At 42.1% G+C, this 15050-nt stretch overlaps 1 long non-coding RNA gene across 1 annotated transcript in view; it reads right to left on the bottom strand.

Annotated features, from left to right (window-relative positions):
* Positions 1-367: 367 nt before the first annotated feature.
* Positions 368-15050, bottom strand: part of LOC132484151 (uncharacterized) — a 50204-nt gene continuing 35521 nt past the window's right edge. Inside the window, exon 3 of the long non-coding RNA XR_009531158.1 lies at positions 368-433. This is a non-coding gene — a long non-coding RNA (uncharacterized LOC132484151). The remainder of the gene's footprint in view (positions 434-15050) is intronic.

Genomic DNA, 15050 nt, shown 5'->3' on the forward strand with positions numbered 1-15050 from the left:
AAAGGAATCATCTACTCAGGCCAGCCATTGATAGAATGGCTCAGCCACAGCACTTTACCTATGATCCCAGAGCGATATCTTCACCACTATCTGGTAGACAGAACACTCTGATAGACATTCCATTTGATTCTCTCAACTACCTGGTGATGTAGACATTATTTCCTCCACACCATACATGAGGAAACTGAGGTCCAGGGAGTTAAATGAATAAAGTGCCGAGAACACAGACAATAAGTAGAAGAACCAGTTCTCTACTCTGAAGTTTTCTTGGTCCAAGATCTGTGCTCTTGCCATTCTATCACACTGAATGATTAGGGACTTAGTGACAAGGGGTGAATGGATCAATGATAATGCAATAAATCACATACCTGAAATACCAAAACCGATGATAAGTGCGATTGCTCCAGCCAGAATAATGATGATGCTAATAATGCTGCGGAGAGAGAGAGAAAAACAGGAAATTACTTCTTCATTCCATTTGATGTGCTGCTTCGCAACCTGGGCTCATACCTGTCATTTGTAAGAGGTGTTACATAGAGTCTCAACTTTTTCTTCAACATAAGCTCTTTCCTAGAAATAGGTACCTTAGAAAGGAATCTCAGTGATCCCATCCCTGTCCCCCTGGGGTGCTGGGATAGATTAAAGGAGTGGCTCTTTTATCTGGCTATGTGTGTCATCTTTCCTATTTCTAGGTCCGTGAAGACCATACACAAAGACTGCTGGGGAAAACCCGATGGCATTTCTGTAATGCCAGGTGCCACTTGAGGGGAGACTGGTTCCATCCCCAGCCCACCCTGAGCATTACTGTCCATCCCTCTTACATCATTAACCTATCTGTTTTGTCTCCTTCCATAGACTTTAAACTCCTAAGGACAGCGGTCATGTCTTCACTTTGTACCCACTCATCTCTAGTCCACTTCACCCTGCAGATCCTCGACAGGAGTTTGTTTCCTCTTATTAAAAAAGTAAGACAGAAAGTTTATAAAATACAAATAAGCAAAAATAAGACAATAAAGTCACCTGTAACTCCACCATCCAGACATAACAACCACTAACTTCTTGATATGTATCTCACCACTTTCAATGAGCAGATTAACAAATGACATTTGGGAAGTAAACAAATAAGGAAGTATTGCTTACATTTACTGAGTGCTAGAATTACATAGCAAACATGTTGTTTTAGGCACCGTTTATGGATTATGTCATTTATCCATGTGATAACCGTATGAGGTAAACAAATTTATTATGTCCATTTTACAGATGGGAATGACACAGGGAGGTCAAGCATCTTCCATACATTCACACGGTTGGTAAGTGGTAGGGCTGGGATTAGAATCTGTCTCCGGAATCTGCACCTGACTACTTCCTACACTGCCTCCCAGGGGTGAGGGCTCACAAGTGGTCTGTCCCTCCTCTCTGCCCAGAGGGGCCCATGAGGGGATACCGGCTTTAGCTGGTGAGAGTGACTCAGGCAGAACAGAAGGTGCAGGTCAGAGCTGGCATGGGGGCAAAGCAGTTCCTGGGAAGCTTGCCCCGTGCTGCCTGCTCTGGTGCATAAGTCATCAGGCAGGTGTCCTCGGCCACACGTTCATTGCTGGCAACTCATACCCTCCCCACACCCACGCTGATGCTACGCAATAGGCACGACAAAAGAAAGGCACAGAGAGGCAAAGAATGATGCTATAGAGAGAAAAGGGAAGCACGGGGCATTTTACTTGCTGCCCTGAATAAGCTCATTGTACCCAGCTCTCCTCAGCTCAGGGATGGGCCCACCAGAGAGAAACAACAGACTTACAAGAAACAATTTGAGTAAACAGTTACCCTGGAGGATAAACCCTCATGAGGTACAGCCATAGGGGCAGCAATTGAATAAGCAAAATGAAGCTTTTAATAATAGGGTATCTGCAGTTGATTCCAAGAAGAGGCCACGTTTGACCACTTCCCCTCTCTTTACACACCCAGGTGTGGCCTCAGATCCTACTGGTCCAAGTGTGTGAGAACAGGTGGACAAACTCATAGCAAGAGGTACTATACTATCTGGCTCTCTTTGACTACTGAGCTGACTGCAGACTTGCTTTTGTGACCCAGGAATTCACTCACCTTGTGTGAATTACTTCATCTCTCTGAGACTCTGTTTATCCTTAGAATGGGAATAAGAGTAATTCCTGCTCTACCTTCTATGAGTGTTACAGGTTGATGTGTGTCCCCCTCCAAATTTGTATTTTGAAGTCCTAAGCCCCAGAACCTCAGAATGTGACTTTATTTGGAACTAGTCATTGTAGATGTGATTAGTTAAGATGAAGTCATACTGGAGTAGGGTGGGACCCTAATCCAACATGACTGGTGCCCTTATAAAAAGAGGAGATTTGTGCTCGCAGGGAAAGCACCATGTGAAGATGAAAGCAGAGATCTATAAGCCAAGGAACACCAAAGATTGCCAGCAAACTACTAGAAGCGAGGGCAGAGGCCTGGAACAGATTCTCCCTCACAGCCCTCAGAAGGAACTAACCCTGCTGACACCTGGACTGCTAGTCTCCAAAATAGTGAGACGATATTTTTTTTCTGTTGTTACCCAGTTTGTGGTACTTTGTTACAGCAGCCCTGGCAAACCAATACAAATGAGTTGTTTTAAGAACAAAACTGACAATGATTGTTGCATATTCCATAAAGGGCTATGCATATGTTACTTTTTACTATAAAAAATTTACTTGTGGCTTTTTGCTGCAAGCTTATTATCAAAAGTTAGGACTTAAATCTGGAGAATAACCCAACTGGTGATAATGAAAATATCATAGTAGTTTGATACATCAAAAAAAAACATGTACTAGGCTTGGTGCTAAGCATTCAATGTGCATTTTGTCATTTGCTTGAATTACCAGAACCTGTTCTCCTTAATTTCTCTCATATTCCTCCATTTCTATTTCCACTGCTCCTGGTCACCATCACGTCTCACCGGCATCATTGCAACACTCTCCTGACAGCCCTGCTTCTAGTCTAGACCTCTCCAACCCATTCTTCACACTGCCAGAATCAGTGGTGACCTCAGAATTTCTGTATGAGTGTGGCTTAGGGGAGATAACCTAGTTGAAAGCAGGGCCGAGGGTGATCACCGAGGCAGTATAATGCTGTAATCACAAGCATGGCTTCTGGATCCAGCCTGAATAGGTTCAAGTCCCAGCACCACTACTTACTAATTGTGTGACCTCAGATTTCCATTCCTTCTTGTGAAGATTGAGTTAAACACATTTTAAGAGATCACCTAGAATGGTGTCTGGCGCATAGGAAGCTTTAATAATATTAGTTATCATCATTCTTGTTTTTCTGCTATGGTTATATTACAAGCACATGTTTCTAACGAAGTATATATTTTCTTGGTGGTGCTGATGGAAATGGTTGTGAGGACCACCTATTTCCCGTTGGTTAGCTACTGAGCTATTGGTAAGAATGATTACAAAACTAATCATAATAGTCCTCTGCTTAAAACCTCAAGTGCCTTTCCATTTCCTTCATGATAAAAATTCGCTTTTTGATGTAGCCAGCATGGCCTTCCTAAGGGGGCCTTGCCCTCTCTCTCCAGCCTTGCCTCTCCCCACACTGCCCCTGGGGTCCTGCACTCCAGTCACACTGAACCATCACAGATCTCCCTGCTGCAGACCTACCCTCTCTAAGGAGGGGTTTGGACAGCAGAGACACTGAACAGACACCTGGATACTCACCAACAGGAAGGGGACAGTGGAGGTTTTAGGTTTCAGTCAAAGCAGCTGAGCCCATCTTCCCTACCCTCAGGCCCACATGCTTCGCTCGCTGTGGAAGCAGAAGCCTGCCGTCTGTCAGCAAGTTCCCTATCTAAGCAGAAATCACCTTGAGGTTTGTTCTGAGCTGGTATTCCCTTGGGAAACCACTCAACCTCCAGAGCCTTGGAAAGAGAAGCAGGAACTATCAGAGCAGCCAAATGAAATAATTCTTGTTTGCTGCTTATTAATTTTTTAAAAAGATGAATAAAATATTTCACATAAGGTGTTCTTACATTGCTTTTTGGTTTTTACTTCCCCAGAATGATTTCCAATAATTACGCTCCAGGAAATTTTTCACGCAAAACTATGTCTTCTAACCACTGCACTGGAATTCACAGTGCACATTTGTTAGACCCTCCTGACAAAAGAGCCCAGATGAAAGTCAATGCCTCTGGAGGATTTGCTCACTTAATAAGCATTTATTAAGTACTTACTATGTGAAAGACATTGTTCTGGGCAATATGGAGAAAGTATAGAGATGACGTAAACAAAGTGCCTGCCCTCAAGGAACTTATAGTGTAACTGAGGTAAAACACACACACACACACACACAAATAAAACATACACAAACATACATATGCACACACAGACACACATTAACACACCACTGTAATAAGACATAATGTGGCGAGGGCTTCAGTAAAGAGAGGAACAAGTTCTCACAGGAATTCTGGGGAGGTAGGAAGCATTTAAATTGGAGAGAAATAGGGAGAATCAAAGTGCAGTTTTGTGACCAAATTTCAAAGACAGTAAAGAGAAAGGCTTTGTTCAGAAATATATTTAGCTAATTCATGCTGCAATACAGTCTCTCTCCAAGGCAGAACCAAAAAGAAAAGTGGTTGTTTCTGCTGCACTGCATGTGGTCAGGACCCAAGCATCACACTTTAGTGCTCTGGGCCGGGAGAAGGTGATTTCAGTGGCTGTAGAGCTCTGCCTTTCAGGGGAGGGACCAGCCTTGCAGCCTGGTAGTCTGCAAACACATCCATACTGCCCAAGGACGGCCTTGCTCAGTTCCTTCACATGTCTTTGCTTCACCTGCGGCCGCTCTCTGTGGCACTTGAAAGAAATGAGGCATTTCTGTTAAGACGTGTTGTGTTCCCGAAAAACCTCACATTCTACAAAATCACACAATGAAGGTAACAGGGCTTATGGGAAAAAATAGGGTTAAGAGCAGACTATTCAAAGTCTATGTGACTTTGTAATTGGTCTCTAAGAGACGCAGTCATCGGTACCTTGGGCGGTAAATTGGACGGCCAAAGCAGGCAGCCCAGTAGGCCCAGAAGCTGCTTTGGGGAAAATTTAAAATGCGCAGAAACAATTGAGTCGAAACTCTGACTTAAGGTGCTGTGAGCCAGTGAGACTGCTGTGAAGGTGAATATGACAGGGGGAAGTGGAACCTGGGAGATGCAAGGCCGGGATGTGTGTCTGTGGGGCAGGAGCCCCAAGGGCAGGTGTTCATTTAAAATTAAAAGAAAAAAAGAACGGAAAGCCACACTGAGCCCTTGCCACTGAAGTTGTCATTCTTCTCTGCTATTTCAGCTCCCCCTGCCTTGGAAAAAGTTGCATGTGAACCAATACTATTTCCATGTTAAGCCATTATTGTTCCCCTATTTTCCAACCACATATGAGCTAATTAGTGCTCTAGAAATCTATATAGCAGCAGACAGACTGTATTAACGAATTGCCAAGAAATAAACTGGGATAGAGATACCTACCTCTTAAGGACAATTCTCATTGTATCAGAGGTCCATGAGGGTGATAAAACAATAGCTAATTCTTATTGGTCATGTTCTGTGTGCCAGTGCTATGCATACAGAATCTCGTTCATTCCTTACAACCATGCTATGAGGTAAGTACCACTATCTTTACCTTTTTACATGTGGGGAGACTGAGGCTTAGCTTAAGTAAATGACCGAGCTCTCACAGCTAGAAAATGGGAGAGCCGGGTCTTAAACCCAGGGAGTCCAACTTGTGAGCCTGGGCTCCTAAGAGCTACACTTCTAGAAAAAAGTGCCATATGGCAGGAGGCTACAAGTTTGGAAGGCTCCCTCGGCCTCACCCCTGCATATCTTCTCTTGCTCCATTTCTGAAAACAAGGACTTCCTTGATCTGCTACGCCATTGTGTAGAGCCCTCATCCCAGAAGACGTCAGCTGCTCTTTGTTTTATTCAAACATTAATGGTTTCTCTGTTGTCCAGTTTCAGCCTCCTTCTCAAATACTTAGAAGCTGAGAGATACCACATTCCTTACAGATCATCAGCTTACCTTCACTTGTGTAACTGGTAAATGATTAACACTCTGAAAATTAGATTAAGTTAGCAAACGTGGGATTAATCTGAATGAATTCTACTCTTAAATATTACAAGCAGAATATTTGAGTAAATCAGGTAAATATTTGAATAAATCAAACATATTACTTTGTTCATAAACTAATAAAGTAACTAGGTTTATAAAGGAATGCTGAAATTGAAGACATTTATTTCAGCCTATCCAAAAAGTTTCGCGCGCTCTCTCTCTCTGTCTTTTTTCCCCATAAAAGGAGAAAAGGAATTATTTAAAATACTATATGAAACACTGGGCTTCAAGGTAAAATTATGTAACCGTTTTCTAGATATTGATTAGTATAGGTTTTAGGTTTCTGAGAAGTTTAGATTGCCAGGTACTCAAGTTCTTTCTTCCCTGAAGAATCCAGGATGTAGAGTATGTTTCCCTAACTCTAAGTGCCTCTCCCTCATCTCTTTTTTTTTGCGGTACGTGGGGCTCTCATTGTTGTGGCCTCTCCCATTGCGGAGCACAGGCTCCGGACGTGCAGGCCCAACGGCCATGGCTCACGGGCCCAGCCACTCCACGGCATGTGGGATCTTCCCAGACCGGGGCACGAACCCTTGTCCCCTGCATCGGTAGGCGGACTCTCAACCACTGCGCCACCAGGGAAGCCCTCCTGCATCTCTTTATATTGGGAAAAGCAAGGCCAGCGTGGATCGAGGGAACCCAGACCGTGAGCATCAAGAGTGGGGAAGAAATTGGCAAAGAGGAGGAGCTATTCCTTGCAGCTTGAGGAGCGTGTGTGGAAGACGGCGCCTCCTTTCTGGGCAGGCCTGCTCTGTCCACACTGCGGCGGTCAGCGTGGCTTTGTGTTCGGGAAAGGGATTTTAGGAAACTGCGTATGAGAGACTTGGGTGCTCTCAAGTGTCAGGTTGAGGCATCCTTTCTTCTTTCAAGCTGCCACTAGGAGTCGTGACACAGGATTGTGGGGTCCTCCAAAGCACAGGCCCCAGGATTACATCATACTTGGGCCCCAATGCCACAAAACCAGGGAGACACGACAAGCAAATAGATTTCATCTCGTACACCAACTTCTTTTGAATGATTGATGGTGGTAGCCTAGGATATTGTGTTGGAAAAGATTGCAAGGCTGCCTCGGGGCTCAGCAAGAGAGAGGGCCACCACTGATTAGTGATTTCTAGTGAACATGTCCAAGTGAGCCCTATCCCTGGGTTAGCAGCAACACATGAAAGGGGGCTTTAACTGACCGATCACTACGAACTACCTGAGTCTCAGGCTAATTTAATGGCAAAGTAGGGCAGTGTTCGCTGACACTCCTCTGTGTCCATTTTGGGCCCTAGGCTTTAAGAAGAACACTGATTAACATGTATATTTAGGACAGTGTTTCTCAAGCTCAGCCCAATCGACTATTTGGGCCAGGTAATTCTTGGTTGTCGGGCTGTCCTGTGCATTATAGGATGCTTAGCAGCATCCCTGGCCTCTAGTTAGGATGCCAGTAGCACCCCTGCCCGACTTGTGACAACCGAAAATGTCTCCAGATGTGTCACCCCAGTTGAGAATCATTGATCTAGGAGTAACAGGACCAGGGTGGTGATGTGATTAGAAGACAATGCTTTTGAAGAATAGTTAGGGAAACCAGGGTAGTTTCATGTAGACAGGACTAACTGTAGTGATGATCATTCCAAAACTTGAAAGGTGCTATACGGGCCTATTCTCGATCACTCTGGAAGCAACGAAGCCAGTAGGTGAAAGTTCTAGGAGGTTAGGTTTAGATTCGTCATACAGAGAAACTTTCCAACAGAGCTTTCTAGCACTGGCCTGAGACTGCAGTTTCCCATCACTGTGTGTGGTGTACAAGCAGGGGCTGAGTAGCCACTTAGGGAGAGAAGTGGGAAGGGAAGAGTTTCTGGTACCAAATAAGGGTTGGAACAATTCTGAAAGTCCCTTTCAAATATAGTATTATAGCTAAATGATTCTGTAATTTGATATTCCCTGGGGTTTGCTCTGGCCTTGCCGTTGCCACAGTTACGTATTCTGTATACGCCTCCTAAAACCTTTGTTAACAATGATAGCTGATATTTACTGAGTGCCTGACCTCATTTATCTCATTTAATCCCCACAACAACCCTATGAGGTAGGTACTATTATCTTTGTTTTACAGGTGGGGAAACCGAGGCCTAGTATTAAGGAACTCATCCAAGGGCTCATCCCCGGGGATTTAGACTCCACTGTCCATGGCCTTCATTATTATACTCTATTTTATATAAATCCAAAGTTTTGAAAATCCCAGGATTCAAATCCGTGTCCAGGCTCATGTTTTGTACAGTTGTAACCTATGGAAGGTTTACATAGATTGAAGGAGTCCCTCTCTCTCAGGAGCTATCTTTTGTCTGAAACTCTGAAAGGAAAACAGGAAGGGGGAGTGTCAGGTGGAAAAATACAGAATGTTTATAACTAGACATCTTTCCCTAAACAATGTTGGACTTTGCAGCGAAGCCATTCTATTTTATTCTTAAGCTGGCTCTATTTATAACCGTCTCCCTGATTGCCCACGAAGCCCACATTAGCATTTCATCAGGCGGGTGCACAAGCAGAGGGAGACAAAAGTCAATACAAGGTTGATTACTAGTCCTTTTCCTAATCATACCTATACTTTCTGTTCCTCCTTATTCTCACCGCAGAGAAAAAGACATTTCCAGAAGATTCCTTCAGCAGCATAACTGATCCCATTGTGTTTAATAACAAACACACTTCAGACCTTTTATGAACCTCGATGGCAGCAGGGAGCTTGAATCACTGAGAATGCTGCCATTCATCCTATACCTGTGTCCAAATTAAACACTTCCCCCTCCACAGGATTCTTATAAGGCCCAAAGAAACAAACCATGCTTTGTAATGTGTAAATATTAGCTATTATATTAAAATTATAAAAGTTAATTTTGGGCTTCCCTCGTGGCGCAGTGGTTGAGAGTCCACTTGCCGATACAGGGGACACGGGTTTGTGCCCCGGTCTGGGAGGATCCCACATGCCGCGGAGCGGCTGGGCCCGTGAGCCATGGCCGCTGAGCCTGCGCATCCGGAGCCTGTGCTCCGCAACGGGAGAGGCCACAATAGTGAGAGGCCTGCATACCAAAAAAGAAAAAAAGTTAATTTTTTACCCCTTCTTAGTACCCCCTAATTTAAACGACTTCTCATTGCTGTAAAGTTCAAACTGAGCCTAGAATTTAAGACCATCCTAAAAGGCCATGCTGTCTGTCTAACCCTTCTCCCCATCTGGAGCCCTGTGTTCCATCAGGCTGATCTCCCCGTTGCCCTCTGCCTAGCACATCCTTCCACCTCCTCTCTGGTTATCAAGAGCGGGTCCCGTTCAAAGCCCAGCTCAGCTCTGTCTGTCCTCTGGCATCTTTTCTGAAGGCTCAGCCCAGAGCATGCTCTCCTTTCTCTTTCCTTAACAGAGTTAAGAGAGTGGGGCAGGAAGGTGAACCCCAGAACCCGTGAGAGAGGAGGAGGGCCAGGCACTGGCATCAGGATGGGAGGCCGAGGCAGGGGCTGGATCTGAGGCGGTTTGATGGGGAAGCACCATGCAGGCTCCCTCCGCTAACCCTTCCTCCCCTCAGTCACTGTGGTCCGGGCCTCGGGCAGATGGAGGGCCCGCAGAGCATGAAAGATCTAAGGACTAGGCCACCTACGCAGCTCTCTAAAGCCACATTTGACTGTCTGGCTTTTTATTCCTTGACCTGCCTTCAGGATCATGCGTTGTCACTGAAGAGATTCAGAGCACTGCCTGGGCTGTCCCTTCTCAGAATGCCTAGCCCTGCCATCAGTTCACTGGTTATTCATTAATAAAGATGGAAACAAGTATATCAGGCACCCTCCGCGCATTTCTCTACCCAAGCACACATACCTGTCTTAGGCAGTCTGATGCCTCGGGGTCCTGAAATGGGACCCAAGGACATACTTGTACACTCCAAGGCTTCTATCATTCACGTTCTTTATTTCAGTAACACTAAAAAATATCCCCAGAGAAAAGCAGACCACTGTATCCTGGAAATCAGTAGGGATATCATGTGGAGTCTTCCAAAAGTCCTACCAGGAATTCTACTGCAAATCCTCACCTGCTAGGACTCACATTCTCGTTTTTTAGGCATGGGCACAGTACCGCAGGTGTGGCCATGTAAAGTTTTTGAGGACGGAGGTGTGGCAATCAGGCTGCCGGGCCCATTCTTTGAGGACCTGGCCTGTCTGAGCTGCACTCATCAGCTGCCCTGGGGCTGCTCTGTGTGCCATGACAAGCCTTGGTTTCCCACACTGAGGACAATTCTGAAGCCCAGGGCAGGGGAAATACTCCCTGTCCTAGGATCTCCAGCTGTCCTCAAGTTGAACTCCTTTGTGGACCTATTACAGATGCAAAGTTTCCCTGGCCTTCCTGGAATCTGCACCCTGCCTCTGCCCTGGAGCTGGGCTTGAACCCAGGCCTTCTGTTAATTATTTCAGACTCTGCTCTCTGTCTTTCCCCCTCTGGTCCAGCCTGAATTCTGGGACCCTGGTCTCAGCTTTCTCCTGTAGATTCATGGTTCCTGCATTCCCCTGATACTATTACATGCAATAAGGTCCTACTGTGTTCTCCTATACCGACCGCCGACTCCCGTCCCAGACTCTTGTGGGCCACCCTAACCCACTGTGGTCCAGGGCCAGGCATTGACCCGGAGACTGGTTACAGGTCTACAATGAAACACAAGATTTCTTTTTACCTTCTGATTAAGACTTCTACATATTCAGATACCATATTCTAGTAACGCTTAAGATTTAAATCTCAAGTATTGATTTGAGCATTAAAAAATGAAGAATGCATATGAATTCTGAAATGTTAAAAAGTTTGAACACAAATAAAAGCTCAAGGAGAGTCTATGTAAATTTGTGGATACTTTATCCCATTTCTTGCCCCACTTCTGGCCCCCTACTTCCATGTTCCATTTGTTCTAAACTATCTCGGGCCCCTAAATAGGCCAGGCTGTTTCTTGTCTCTATGCTTTGTTCATGTTGTTTTTCCAATTCTTGGAACATGGTAGGAACTTAATGTTTGTTAAATAAATTCTCCACTTTAGAGAATGCTTCCCTCAGAGTGTCTAGCACATAGTACTTAAAACTTGAAGTAATGATTAAATTAAATATCAATACTGTGTTACTAAGGGAAACTAACACATTCTTAATTTTTGAGCAGCCAATTATGGGAGAAATTATCATTTATCTTCTTCTCTAAAGGAAAATATTGGGAGTTTTGGAGTGACATGTACACACTGCTATATTTAAAATAGATAACCAACAAAAACCTACTGTATAGCAAGGGAACTCTGCTCAATATTCTATAATAACCTAAATGGGAAAAGAATTTGAAGAAGAATAGATCCCAGTATATGTATAATTGAATCACTTTGCTGTACACCTAAAACTAACACAACATTGTAAAACAACTATACCCCAATGTAAAAAAAAAAAAGCCATTTACTACAAACCCACAGCCAACATAATACTCAACAGTGAAAAACTGACAGCTTTCCTGCTAAAATCTGGAATAAGACAAGAGTGCCCACTCTCACCACTTCTATTCAACATAGTACTGGAAGTCCTAGCCACAGCAATCAGACAAGAAAAGAAATAAATGTCATCCAAATTGGAAGGGAAGAGGTAAAACTGTCACTATTTGCAGATGCCATGATACTCTATATAAAGAACCCTAAAGTATCCACACAAAAACTATTAGAACTAATAAATGAATTCAGCAAAGTAGCAGGATAGAAGATTAATATACAGAAATCTGTTGCATTTTTTACACTAATAATGAAATATCATAAAGAGAAAGTTAAAAACAATCCTGTTTAAAATCATATCCAAAAAAAACCCCTAGGAATAAACTTAACCAAGGAGGTGAAAGACTTGTATGCTGAAAACTATAAAACATTCATAAAGGAAATTGAAGATGAGTCAAAGAAATGGAAAGGTATCCCACACTCTTGGATTGGAAGAATTAATATTGTTAAAATGGCTATAATATCCAAAACAATCTACAGACTTAATGCAATCTCTACCAAAATACCCATGAGATTTTTCACAGACCTAGAACAAATAATCCTAAAATTTATACAGAACTGTAAAAGATCCATAATTGCCAAAGCAATCCTGAGGAAAAAGAACAAAGCTGGAGGCATAACCGTCCCAGACTTCAGACAATACTACAAAGCTACAGTAATTGAAACAATTAGCACAAAAAAATGGCATATAGATCAATGGAACAGAATATAGAGAGCCCAGAAATAAACCCACACACCTATGGATAATTAAACTATGACACAAGAGGCAAGAATATACAATGGAGAAAAGACAGTATCTTCAACAGTGGTGTAGGGAAAGCTGGACAGCTACGTGTAAATCAATGAAATTAGAACACTTCCTCACACCATCTACAAAAATAAGCACAAAATGGCTTAAAGACCTAAATATAAGATACGACACCATAAAACTCCTAGAAGAGAATGTAGACAAGACATTTTTGGACATAAATCTTAGAAATATTTTCTTAGATCAGTCTCCCAAGACAAAAGAAATAAAAGCAAAAATTAACAAGTGTGACCTAATCAAGAGCTTTTACACAACAAAGGAAACCATAAACAAAATGAAAAGACAACCTAGGAGAAAATATTTGCAAATGATGCAACCAACAAGGGGTTAATATCCAAAATATACAAACAGCCCATACAACTCGATATCGAAAAAAGAAACAACCCAATCATAAAATGGGCAGAAGACCTAAATAGACATTTCTCCAAAGAAAGCATACAGATGGCTAACAGGCACATGAAAAGATGCTCAACATTGCTAATTATTAGAGAAATGTAAATCAAAACCACAATGAGGTATCACCTCAGACCGGTCAAAATGGCTATCATCAAGAAGTCTACAAGTAATAAATGCTAGAGAGGGTGTGGAGAAAAGGGAACCCTGCTACACTGTTGGTGGGAATGTAAATTGGTGGAGCCACTATGGAAAACAGTATGGAGATTCCTTAAAAAGCTAAAAATAGAGCTACCGTAGGAGTCAGCAATCCTACTCCTGGGTATATATCCAGAAAAGATGAAAACTCTAATTGGAAAAGATACATACATCCCAGTGTTCATCGCAGCACTATTTACAATTACCAAGATATGGAAATAACACAACACAAGTGTTCATCAACAGAAGGTCAGCTTAAAAAGATGTGATATACAATAGAATACTATTCAGCCATAAAAAAGAATGAAATAGTGCCATTTGCAGCAAAATCGATGGACCTAGAGAATATTATACTTAGTGAAGTAAATCAGACAAATATTATATGATATCACTTATATCTGGAATCTAAAAAGTAATACAAAGAACTATATACAAAACAGAAATAGAGTCACAGACATAGGAAACAAACTTATGGTTACCAAAGGGGAAATGGAGGGGGGAGAGATAAATTCGGAGTTTGGGATCAATAGATAGAAAGTACTATACATAAAATACATAAGCAACAAGGATTTACTGCATAGCACGGGGAACTGTATTCCATATCTTTCACCTATAATGGAAAATAATCTGAAAAAATATATATATATATAACTGAATCACTTTGCTGTACACCAGGAACTAACACAACATGGTAAATCAACTATACTTTAATGAAAAAAAAAAGGTTTTCACCACAAGAACAATAATTCTATAATTCTATGTATTGTGATGGATGTTAATTAGACTTGTTGTGGAAATAATTTCTCAATACATACAAATATCAGATCTTTATGTTGTATACCTGAAACTAATATAATATTGTATGTCAATTATACCTCAATAAAAATTTAAAAATATATATATAAAAGAGAGGGTAAGACAAATGAAAAACAAAATTTTAATATATATCATACCAGAGGTCCAGAAAGAGAGAATAGAGAAAGAGAGAGAGGCAATACCTGAAGAGAAAAAGTATTTTTTTTTTTAGTATTCATGAAAGATCCCAATCTTCAGATTCAGGAAGCTCAATGCATCTCAAGTAGTGTAAATAAAAAGAAAGCTACCAGACATTTCATAGTGAAACTATAAAAGAACAAAGACCCAAAAGATCTTATAGGCAGTAAGAGAGAAAAGATAGATTACCTAAAAAGGAATGAAAATTAGACAAATAGCTTATATTCCAAAGTAACAAAAGAAGCCAGAAAACTGATGGAATTATATTTTCAAAGTGCGAAGAGAAAAGGAAATTTGAGATATGAAGTATATCTGTAGTACCCATTAGGTATTATGGATACTGATATGATATGGAGAGCATGTGGTACCCATGATTAAGGCTTCATGCCCAATAGAGACACTACTAGATTATGCTATAAACACATAAAGGTAAGATTTATACCTTCACCATAGGGGTAAAATCAGCATTAATGGTCATCCAGAGAATTTGTTTCAAGCATATTGAGCAACTTAGAGAAACGAGTCACAGACAATGCTTTGCTTTCCAGGGATCAAAGCTATCAAGAACTTTAGGAGATGAACCAAAGAAAGCTGTACTGGGTCAGCATAGGGTAACTAGAAGCCCAGGCAGTAGCGGGCTATTCACAGGGCTGATAAGCTTGTCCTATGGCATCTCTCCCACTCCTGACCAACACACTCACAAATGGGGGCCAGAGATAAGAGTTAAGTTTCAACGAACTCATCTAGACATGTACAATCAGGAAAACTAGATGGAAGTGTTTTTTAACTTGTGTATGCATTTTCTAGTTTTATAGTTTAGTGCCCTTTACACTTTGAATTACATGCTGGTTGGTGAGGGCATAGGTGGGCACCTCTAACAATTTTTTTAATGCTTAGGACATTATTTCTGAGCTCAAGGTAAGACATATTTGAGGGCTAGGGAGAGAACTACCTTTTTCGATTGGTGCCTTTCTCCATGATGTATATAGT

Source organism: Mesoplodon densirostris, chromosome 2 (assembly GCF_025265405.1).
Source record: "Mesoplodon densirostris isolate mMesDen1 chromosome 2, mMesDen1 primary haplotype, whole genome shotgun sequence".
Lineage (NCBI taxonomy): Eukaryota > Metazoa > Chordata > Mammalia > Artiodactyla > Ziphiidae > Mesoplodon > Mesoplodon densirostris.